The sequence below is a fragment of the Trachinotus anak genome, unplaced genomic scaffold (genome assembly GCF_046630095.1).
Source record: "Trachinotus anak isolate AG129_WGS33_773 ecotype Australia unplaced genomic scaffold, CSIRO_AGI_Tana_v1 ptg000007l, whole genome shotgun sequence".
NCBI lineage: Eukaryota > Metazoa > Chordata > Actinopteri > Carangiformes > Carangidae > Trachinotus > Trachinotus anak.
In genome coordinates, this window is record NW_027273858.1 from 10,600,378 (window position 1) to 10,611,580 (window position 11,203).

Below are 11,203 nucleotides of genomic sequence, written 5' to 3' on the forward strand. Positions count from 1 at the left end.
ATTTTTTTTAAATCCTCTTTTCTACTCACAAATAAAAGAAAAAGGAAAGGAAGAAAAAGCAGAATCTATGACAGTATGCTGCCCCTCTGGAAAATGGGAAATGGGAGAAATAAATCAACAAACAAGCAGACACACAGGAATAGAATATTTTCTCAAATCCCGCTCACACTCATGTGGATGGTTTTAAAAATGCTTTGTTTTCTCCTCTGCTTTTGGCAGTCGGAACATTATGCCAGCTCTATAGCACCAGAAATCAGAGGGGAACAAATTTGAAATGTAATGTTGTTATGTGGGAGCAGAAAACTGAACACAACCAGGGCTGAGTTTCCTTCTTCCATGTAGCAACAACATTAAGAGGCCAACTTTGTGATTCCTCCAGCTGTCAAGATTTGTTTCTTTATTGTAATGTAACTATTTACACAATGAAGTTGTTTTCCTTGACTTTTGATCTTTATGTCTCTGGAGTCATTTAGTTGAACAAATCTAGTCTCAGGGCAGTATTGACTTGTCCTTGGCCTGGTTTAATAGGTAGCATTTACCATGTAACTGTCAATAATATCACAGTATGTATAGTCAAGAACAGAAGCAGATAAATGGGCCAGTATCAACACCTCTACTGTATTATTAGAGGCACTAAATGAGAGATCACAAAGTCAAAGGCGTCAAAGGTGTCAAAGGCATCAAAGGCGTCAAAGTCAACAAAATGGAGCTCTACCCTGCCGAGAGCAAGCAGGGTAAAACCATTGATGTTTTTCAAAACAGTACACCCGTTAACCCGCAGGTTTTACAAGAAGATAGAGGTAGGCACAGTTCTGATGGTTTCCCACCTACCATTAAATTAAGGTGCAGGAGGATGACCTCCTTTCTGTTGTTCAGTGTAAAATCGAAAATGCTCTAACTACTGGCATGTGGATGGAACCCTCTTTAGCATGTGAAAGGCATTTTCAAGTTCATCTGAATTCACTTGGGCGTGGAATCGGAAACATCAGGTAGTTTTCTGACTCAGACCTGGGTTTGGACAGACGAATCATTTGAGAGCCTTTTTTGACCAACATGGAACAAAGTTTACCTCACCTTTGAACGACAACTCCCCAAGTGGAGCGTTTATAGAAGTCTGCTCACAAAAAACATGGGTTTTTAGATTGGATCTGTTCCCTGCTGTTAGATCACAGATAAGTTTCAGCCCAGGTGGAGTACTTCAAAGCTCCTCAGTCAGACTAAAAGCCCATCTTCCACCAACTGTTTAATAGACACAGACCATCCCTGCAAGATTGGACCTGCTATTAACAGCATTTCAAATGAGTATATGCTGTCTTTGTTCTAACTTCAAAGGTTCTGATGTCTGCCTCCCCAGTTAACACATTATGTACTGGAGATGACATGCTTTTGTTCATTGTGGAGAGATATATTCAGAGAACTTCATCATTTCTTAAGTGACAAAAATGGTCATATACATAAAAAAGAAATGTAATATTCATTCAACACATTCCCATTGTTACACAGGATAAATCTTTCTACCTTGGCTAACATGCCTATACGCTTTAATATGCTGTATGAAAAGTATATGACATGCTGTGATATGCATAATTAGACACTCCCTCATCTTTGATGAAAAAAATGTTATTTGAAGGAGAGCTGCAGTTCAAACATTGAATCCCGCAGATGACAAGCTGAACAACCCACAAAAGCTTCAGTGGGAATTTAGAGCTAAAGATCTTCAGCTGGATGTAGAGGTCTAACTGCTGCAAAGGTCAGGGGTAGATCAGCTGCTGAGGTCTGTTGGTCTGCCCTGCCTTGCTGAAGATGAGCCAATGAATGGTTTGATAAATATGAAAATGATGTGTGATGATGCTACAGCCTTCATGGGCAAAAGATCTCTACCCAATTAAACACCTCTGGGAGATTCGGACAACGTGTTAGAGAGCATTCTCCACCACCATCACCATCTATGTATCTGATTATTTTCTATTTCATTTTATTATCTGTAAACTCCACCTTTCCTTTTTTTTCTTTCTTTTTTTCAGGCTTACTCACACAAACACACACACACACACACACACACACACACATGCACAAACACACACACACACACACACACACACACACACACACACACAGTGTGTGCATTTATTGAATAATGGTTCTATACTGGCTAACTTTAATTCGACCAGTAAACCATCCAAATCAATATATTTGTAGACAGTCTGTATTATTAGTCATGCCAAGGTCAGCATGAATGAAGCAACAGTTTTCTAAGAGTATTATCTGCTTTTATGTAGTGATAGCTCTGCAACAAAAATGACAGAATAATTACTAATTCTAATAAGAATGGATTATTTCAAAGACTGTATTCTCCCACTGCACATGATGTGCATGACAAAGGTTGGATCCATTGATTGTAATGCGAGGAGCATAGGTTGGGGGAAATTTATGTCACACTCACTGTATACTTGACACTACACACTATACCCTGCATACAATTCTCTCAGCTCCCACGTTTCCTTATACAGTATAAGTGAACAAATGAATGTATGAAATATATTCAGTCTGACCCTCTGCACAAAGAAAATTAACTATCAAGACTCTTGTGGTGATGCATTTAAATGAGTATATAAAATCCAGTTTTACCATCCAGTTCAGATATGCAACCACATCCTCCAGGCTGTTTTGTGGACTAAGACTAGACTAAAAATAACAATAATCAAATTACCAAAATGCAACTAAAAATGTGTGCTTTTGTCAAAAAAACAGAGACTTAAACCAATTCATAATGTGGTGCTATGGTTACCTCTGTTTTGCCTGTGTAAAGGGGCTTCTTGTAAATTTTCTCTGTCGCCAAATGTGGTTTCTTGCCGGGAGGGGATAGTGGTGATGACAAGAGCTTTGGCCATTGTTGTCTTTATAAATCACCTTGTGTTAAGTCCTCAGGGCAGATTGAAGGCTGCAGTGAGCCGCTATTGGAAAGTGTCAAAATGGTCTAGGGCTAGCTAGTTAGCACGCTAACTTCAGTGGAAGAAAAGACATGTAACAGAGAAGAGTTAACATTGGTTTTGCTTTCCACTGCTGGAGATAGCTCTTAGCGAGTAAAGGACTGAAGTTTGATGCTGTACTCACAACGTTGTTTCTGGACTGGGAAGTAAACAGCTGTTAATGCTAACGTTGGCTATGTAGCAACAGCAAAACTTGCAAATATCTCCTTTAAGGTCTATTAAGTTTGACATTACCTTTTTCAAACTAAATGCACCAGTTACTGTATTGAAAAGCCTTTTCCATCCTTACAAGTTCAAATTGATGTTCACCTTTGCAATTATCTAAAATACTAAACAGCTTGTTTGTCAGTGCTTTCCAAAATGACTGACTTGAAGAAAAAATTACTCTCTTAAAAAAAGCTCTTTTTATGATCTACCATTCCTGTCACGAAGTTTAGGTACCAAAGACAACTGGGTTAAGGTTAGGGGAAAATCATCTTTATGGCAATACTATTTTCACTTTCCTGAACTGAGAGAGGGCGGGGCATTATTAAAAAAGAGGCTCGCTTGTCAGGAAAATGGAAACATACTCCTGGTTGTTTTATCATTATGAACCAAAGACCAAAGCAGTCATTTTTCTGAGTACTACAGTCACCCAAAAGTAATGCACTTTGAGCTGCCATGTTTCATTGTGCAACAAGCAAAAAGGTTGACAAGAGGGCAGGAGATGCTTGAAATAATTCACACAACTTGTCATTTTAAAGGTCATGCCGGGAGGCATTTCAGTCTGGAATATTAACTTTCCAGACACTAAAAATATCCAGGAGATTCTGACAGGATGGAATCACCTCACTTGACCTCAGTTTGTCCTGGATTTTATTCAACAAAGCATGGTACCTTATAGTAGAAACAATTGTGTATCTCTTCAGAATGCAAGTTTTGATTCTGAACATGAACTAATGGTTCCAATTTAATGCAGAGTTTATAGTCCTGACTAGGCCTCCAAAGACATACATTTCATGTTAAAGTTATCATCTATAATGACAAGGAAGTGTTACTTATAGTATTTGGAAATGGGGTGTTACTATTAATGGCAAATAGGCAATAGTTTCTTAGTATACACTCTATAGGAATATATTTAGAGGGAAATCTTTTGCAACAGTGTGTTTGTAAACCATTTGCCCTTACTCAAAATTAGAAAATTCACAACTTGTTTTCTCTCCCAATAACTATGCACCAATAGTCTGGATTCAAATGATAACGTATGTGTGTGTATGTTTATGACACTGTTTCTGAACAATATTGCTTTAGGTTTAGTTAGGCAATACTTCTCATTTCATGTATGTTAGATGCATACAACAACATTTTTTTTTTTAATTGTGTGAGTTTTCTCCTTATTTTTCTTTTTGTCTCTCTTATCCCTGAAAAGGAGAAGCTATTTCCAAAGCCAGCAAACCAGAACACTTAATTTTCTATTCCTCTAAGGGCCCCTTCATGGCACAAGAGAGGCTCATTGGATTTGTGCTGCAACTGTCCAGGTCGCAATAAATGACCAGTTCAATAGAGTGTAAAGAAACAAGATTTGCCACTGCAAGAGAGAGTAACACAACAGGGACATAATAACACATTTCATAATAGTGCTATTGTTAATTAACCTTTTGTTTTAGTTGAGTTAATAAATAATTTGTTGCATTTTTATCTATATACATCACAGTGTACATCAAAGGAAAGATCTATATTATATATATATTATATATTATATATATCTATATTAATGGGACAAGTGGAATATCACTGACAAACAATAACAGCACAGTAGCATGCCATAAATTTGGCCTTTTGTAGCTTTGATAACTCTCTCTTTTCTTGAAAGTAATCCAATATCAGTACAGTGCCTTCATGTCTTATAATGAGACCTGTGACCCACGCAGGTAGTAACTGAAAGATGTTATCTACAAAGCCCCATAGTATTTGAGCTGGTGAGATTGTTATTGATGGAAGGTCTTGAAAGGGGAGTTGATAGGCGATGAGAACTTGTCCACATGTTCAACTTTGCTGACTTGTCCTCCTCCTCTCACTCTCTGGGCCTTGGCAGGCTGTCATCGCAACAGCGTTCACATCTTAGGAGGCTAGAGCCACACACTAACAGCTCATGACACAGTGGGATGGATGTTTTCCTGTCCAATTTTATGCCTGGTGGGGCTGAAGTCAGAAAACATTTTACTCAGCAGGATGTGATGCTGCCTTGGAGAGTAGTATGACATACATACACCACATCCTTAATTATATCATGTAACATTGTCATGCATGGAAAAAATGCTAATTATCAATTAACTGGATTTTTTTCTTACCTTGGTAATTGCTACAAAAGTACTGTGAAGGGTCTCAGTCAAAGGGAAGAGGGCAAAATGTTATTAACTTCAAGGGATGTTGCAACCATGCTGAGCCGGTCTTACTGATGCTGTGCCCTTAGAGCTCAGCTCTGTGAATCATGTCAGTGATTGACGATTGACAGCAAAAATGGAGCCAATTAGAAAACGGTCATGGCCATATTCAAATGCTGAGTTTCATCAGTATGTAAATGCAGGCCTAATATTTAAGCAGAAGCTAATAGTTTCTATCTTTAAGAGAAAAAAAAGAAGAATTAATTATAGGATTTAAACACACTTCCTCCCAGTTTGCACCCTGCTGTTAAGAGACACCTGCAACACTATATAACAAAGGTCAATGGACAAATGGTCAGTTATTCATTTAAGCTGTTCAAGGAACAGTATTGATCAAATTGTTCCCCAGTGAGCACAAACTGAGCCTGAAATCAGAATCATTATTCATGACCAGCCAATGATTTGCTGTCACAGGAGGTCTGCAAAGCTGTGGGCCATGTAAAGGTAGGAAAGTACACAACCGCTAGCACAAGAGGTGGCCTTAACAGCCCTGTTTTGACATCAAGTATTTATTTGTCCACTGAGCATGCTGAGTATGCTGGCAAGACCTATCCACCTGCTGATCTACCAGAGGCGGTTTTTGCCTCTGTTTCGTCATGAAATGGAGGAATTTCTTTCTTATCGAGGAAAATCACTAGAAGAGCCAGGAGAGGGTTAGCTTAGTTTAGCATGAGGAATACCACCAAACAATCCAAATTTTGTCTTTAAATTGCTATGAGCTATGAGAAGGCAATTATGCCGCAGTGGAGTACTGTGCCGTGGTGAAACTGCGAGTGTTTGGAGAAGGCAGTATGTTAATGTTGATGTGTTTTGACAGGGTTTGCTGCTGTTGTCCCCCACTAGCGAGCAACCAACAAGCCTTTAGAGCCACCTTTCAAGCCTTGTGTTGTCCATGCTCCAAGGTAGACTTTCAGTGGATTTGTTTCTTTAAAATAGTTAAATGCAGAAATAGCTGCCATATCACTGTAAGTGGCTTGACTGTGCTTTGTATAACTTGAATCACACTGACGAATGCTAGTTCTTCCAAATGGATGGATCAATTTGGGTACCAATAAATACCGGTGTGTGCAAATTTAATTCCCATTTAAGGAAAGGCGGAATCTCTGTGTTAGGAATGCAGTTTGGGTCAGCCACTACATTTAGCAAGGAGGAGAAGAAAAGAATGAAGCAACTTCTTGTTAATGTCAAAAGTGGCTTCCTGGACAGAGTCAACCTTCTGGACCTGCTTCCGATGGCAGTCAAACTGGTCAACCATTTAAGGAAACGAGGTCTTGTGAAGTTTCAAGCCAAGCACATTTGGGAAGAGGGGGAGAGAGCATTAAAGCTTTTCGTTCATGTCAAATTTTGCTTTCTGGAAAGAGTCAACGTGCTGGATCAGCTCCTGATGGCAGGTCAAACTGAAAGGAACTGGCCAGACAGGTCATGAGACAGACCCATCACTGTCCCACACACACACACACACACACACACGCATACACACACATAATTATGCCCCTTTTACATAAACTGAACAATCAACATGAACTTATTTGCATAATGTATTTGATCTATCTACACATTTTCAAATACACAAAGCTCAGTTCAAAATATCAACAATAATTACTGTTTTAACTATAGTGAGACAGTACATTGAGTCGGTCCAACAGAAAATGAGTAACTGGCTGAAAGATGTCAAAGGGGGATGACTCAGACTATTAAAAGCAACTGAAGGTGGATGGTTGGAAATGACGCCACATTTATTCTGAAGGACCCATTAATAGAGCAGTAAAGTTGACATACATACATTGTTTATAGTTGTAATGTCGACGCTTCTTTAAAACAAGACTTGGTATCTGGCTGGACTGCACCAAATTTCTTTGCATTTTGTCTTGTGTCAGCTGGTTTTAGTTTGCTCATGTCCTAGTCTCCGTTACCACATTATTTTAATGCAGTATTTTAATACAGCCAAATTTCCAATAAAGCTGTCCTCATTTGCATATTTTTTTTTTTTGTTTCTCTTGTCAAACAACAGTACAAGTATGAAATAGTGACTGAAACGTGGCCCATTAAGACAACATGTTAAACAGCAGCCACTACCAAGCCATTTCCAAGCCATTGTTCTGCACTGCTAAAATCCAGATTTTATAACTGCCACATTTTCTGACAAAATAATCATACACATAAGCTAAAGACCAAGAGCATGCTGTGATTTTGGCTAGGTTTAGTTGTAAAATGATCACTCAGAGAGAAAGTTAGAAGCTCATAAATGTCAGCTGCCATTCGGTGGCTAGAGCTAGAGGTGGTTCTGTGGAGGGATCTGACCTCAAATACTGGTGTATCTTCGTTGCTAGGCACTTGTTTTTTTTTGTTTTTTTTTTGAAGAATAAATCCCCAAAGGGATGTGAGAAGTTGCTAAATCTAGCAACAAAGACACATTCTCATTTTTGGGCTGCCCCTACTGTTGTGGTCCTTCCAAATATAGACAAAAGTTACAAAGGGCTTAAGAATAAATATGCTGGACATTGTAAGGTGAGAAAATCATTTTATGGTTAGAGGAATTCAGACCAGGTGCCTGTTTTTTGTTGAAAATAAAAAAGATAAGAGATAATCCTTTGAATTCATACAAAGATCATGCAGTCGACCAACAGTCTATATTTGCACTGCAATGTGTGCATTCATGGTAGACTGTGCCCCTACATAAATGTCAAGTATTGCTAGAATGACACATCTAGACATCTTTGCCAGTCAGGTTAGTCCCCTCTCTTCATGGCAGGAGTACATCCATCTTCAAATTGATTTTTTGTGAGCAACCTAATTCCTGGTAGACAACAAAAAGATTCATTCCAGAGATGTGAAAATGAATTAGGAATACAGGATCGCTGTGTAAGATGTACTTACACAGGCCTCAAAAATCTCAAATGTTCCCTGCATTTACAGAGGATAAAAATCAGACACACTCAAGTTCGGTTTGGAAAAGGTCACACTTCATCTAGTAGTCAAGTGCTGACTTATGATTCAACCTAATGATTAAATCATCAACTGGGTAGCACTGCATGGATACTGTTATAGCATGGTACCCATGGTTCGGAAACTAATCAGACAAAATCTCACCCCTCAGGTGCTGAGAGTAAGAGGCTTTTCTCTTCTCACAGAAGAGATGAGGCTTTCAATGCATAACTTAAAATAATGTCTTCCATAACCAGCCCCACTGGGAGAGTGTTAATGACCTCACTTGTACACTTTTTTTTTCTTTTTGCATGATGTCAATAAACAAGTTAGATTTTTACAAATACGAATGAACATTCAAATGTCATCTTATGCTGTATTTTACCGGACTTGGACATGGTGAAATCTCACCATATTACAGATACCATATTTTTTGTTTGCAATGAGCTTTGATATATAGGTGAACTTTTATTTGAAGGGATTGTGCAGAACCAGTGGCCTTTTTTAAATTCAAACATTCCTGTATTTCTATTCAGAACATGTTTGTATTAGTTTTATGTCAATAGGAATTTCTATCTGAATTTGCACCCCTTACATAAGCTTCCCTTTTTCAGGTAAAAGAAGTATATGAAAAAATGTAATGATCACTACTTTTTACACTTCACTAATGTCTGTTACGTATAGGAAAATACATGGCGCCAGAGCAAGTGGGAAGGATGATTTTGAGGAGAAACAGTAATCTGTAAACACTTAAGTCTCACTGGAGCCTAGCTGAGCTTCCCAATGGCAGGAAGATATATGTGTTTAAAAATGCTGTTTATTTGTGCAACCTAATAGCACGTTCTCCGGGAAAGTGAGGTACTGGGAGACAAAAAAATTGCTCCTGCTTTAACTGACACTTCACCCACAGGGGCCAGAGCACCGAGACTAATGGGGACAATAAGCAAGGACCCTGATAATGGCAAAATAAACATTTCCCAGCATCAAACAACAGCCTGTAAGAAAATTAGCATAAAATGCGACAATCTTCTCAAGCTGTCGACATACTAAACAAGAATCTAATGACCTGATCGGGAGAAGCATGACCAAGCTCACTGTAAAACAATCAGAGTGACTCACCCCATTGAATGAAGTTGATAAGAAAAAAGGTCAGCATATGCAATTTAAAGTAAATGTGTTCCACACAATATCCCCTTACTAGTGCTCCTACTTTACAGACTAATGGTTTAGAGCTTGTTAAATTGTGCAGGTGATTCAAAATGTGGATGGCCTTTTTAATCCACTGCTGTGGGTTCATATAAAAATGTTATAAGCAGTGGGTTGGGATGCTTTCCATGATGGAAATTTAATGATTCCGCCTTCAACACCACAGCAGCAGGAGGTGGGAAGTAAATAAGTACAGGAAACTTTCCATCTTCTGCTTCAGGGCGCTGCTTACCTTTAGAGTGCTCTACTACAGTGGTGGTTTACACCTGATAGCAACAATATAATGCACTGTTACACTTAAAAAAAAAGGCTGGCAATGTTTTATAATGTGAAACTGTCAACAGATCTCATGAAAGGACACAAATCTAGAGTGTGTTAGTCCATCTCTCAGTACTTACGAACTTTATCAGCATGTTTGTAGCTCAAAGCCATGAAAGCCATCAATGCCACAACTCATAACTTGAGTGGTTGATCGAGATCTGAATTGTGTCACACAGACCTTCGTCCACCACTAAACTGGCTTGGATGCTGTGGCTATCCATTTTGCAATTGCTACTGTTAATTTGTTGAAGGCTGACTCTGCCGAACACTGTCACTGTGTGCTTGGCTTGCATGTGATATCATAGGCTGGATGTACCCCAGTGACAACTAAACTCAGCCTGACAGTAACAACACACAGCCTTAGTTCTGTCAAGCGAGACATCCGGCAAAGTTATGAAATAATGAAACTTCCCATTCAAGAGGCCTTTCTCCATTGTTCAGTGGTTCAAGGAAAATAGAGTGACTTCTTATATATTGAGAGGGATAAAATAGAACCTGCATTAATGGCACTATTGTGGTAATACATTATTATTGCATTAAATACAGATGAATGATATTATTGTACGAAATGAAAGGTCTTTGTGCAATGCAAAACTGATCATGAACTTATTTTCATAAGGTGGTGGTAACCTGAATATTAATATTTTATATATTGATTTTTTGTTGGGTTTTTCTTCCACTTTGATTAACTCCAATATAATGTAGAACACACAGATTCAGAGAGCCTATATTGCAAATCTACCAAAGTGTTATTGTAGTATATATTGTATTTTGATGCAAAGAGAAACCTTCTAATATTTTTATTTATTTATTTTAGTAGCCTTTGTGTATAATACAGTATGTATTACACAAATGATCCCAAGTCACTAAGGGCAAATGAGTAAAGGTCACATGACTGTCATGTGAGATGATGGCAGTATGGCATTGAAAGTTGCTGCAGTCTTGCCACCTCCTCCTTTGGGTTGTTTGAGTTTCTTGATAGATGAGTGGCCTATTCAATACGTATTATATATATGTAATACATCTATCCTTTTTAAACTTGTGTGCTGTAGTCTCATGCCATGCACGACCCTGAGCAGGATAAGTGGGTTAGTAATGTGCAGATGGCCCTCTTCACTCCTCTTTCAAAACAATCCTTGGTCTCTGTGCAACATGTTTGGGTTGTAGTTATTAGAGAACTGCCCCTGTAACTGAATAAGATGGCAGCGCGCATGTACGCAGCGGCTCGGTACTCTCTTTTAGATTTAAGGTAAACTACTGAATCTTGCCATGAATGGAAGTTGAATGTCTCAGCTGACATTTCCAACATGAAAGCTTATCTTTCCAACCCTTACTGCA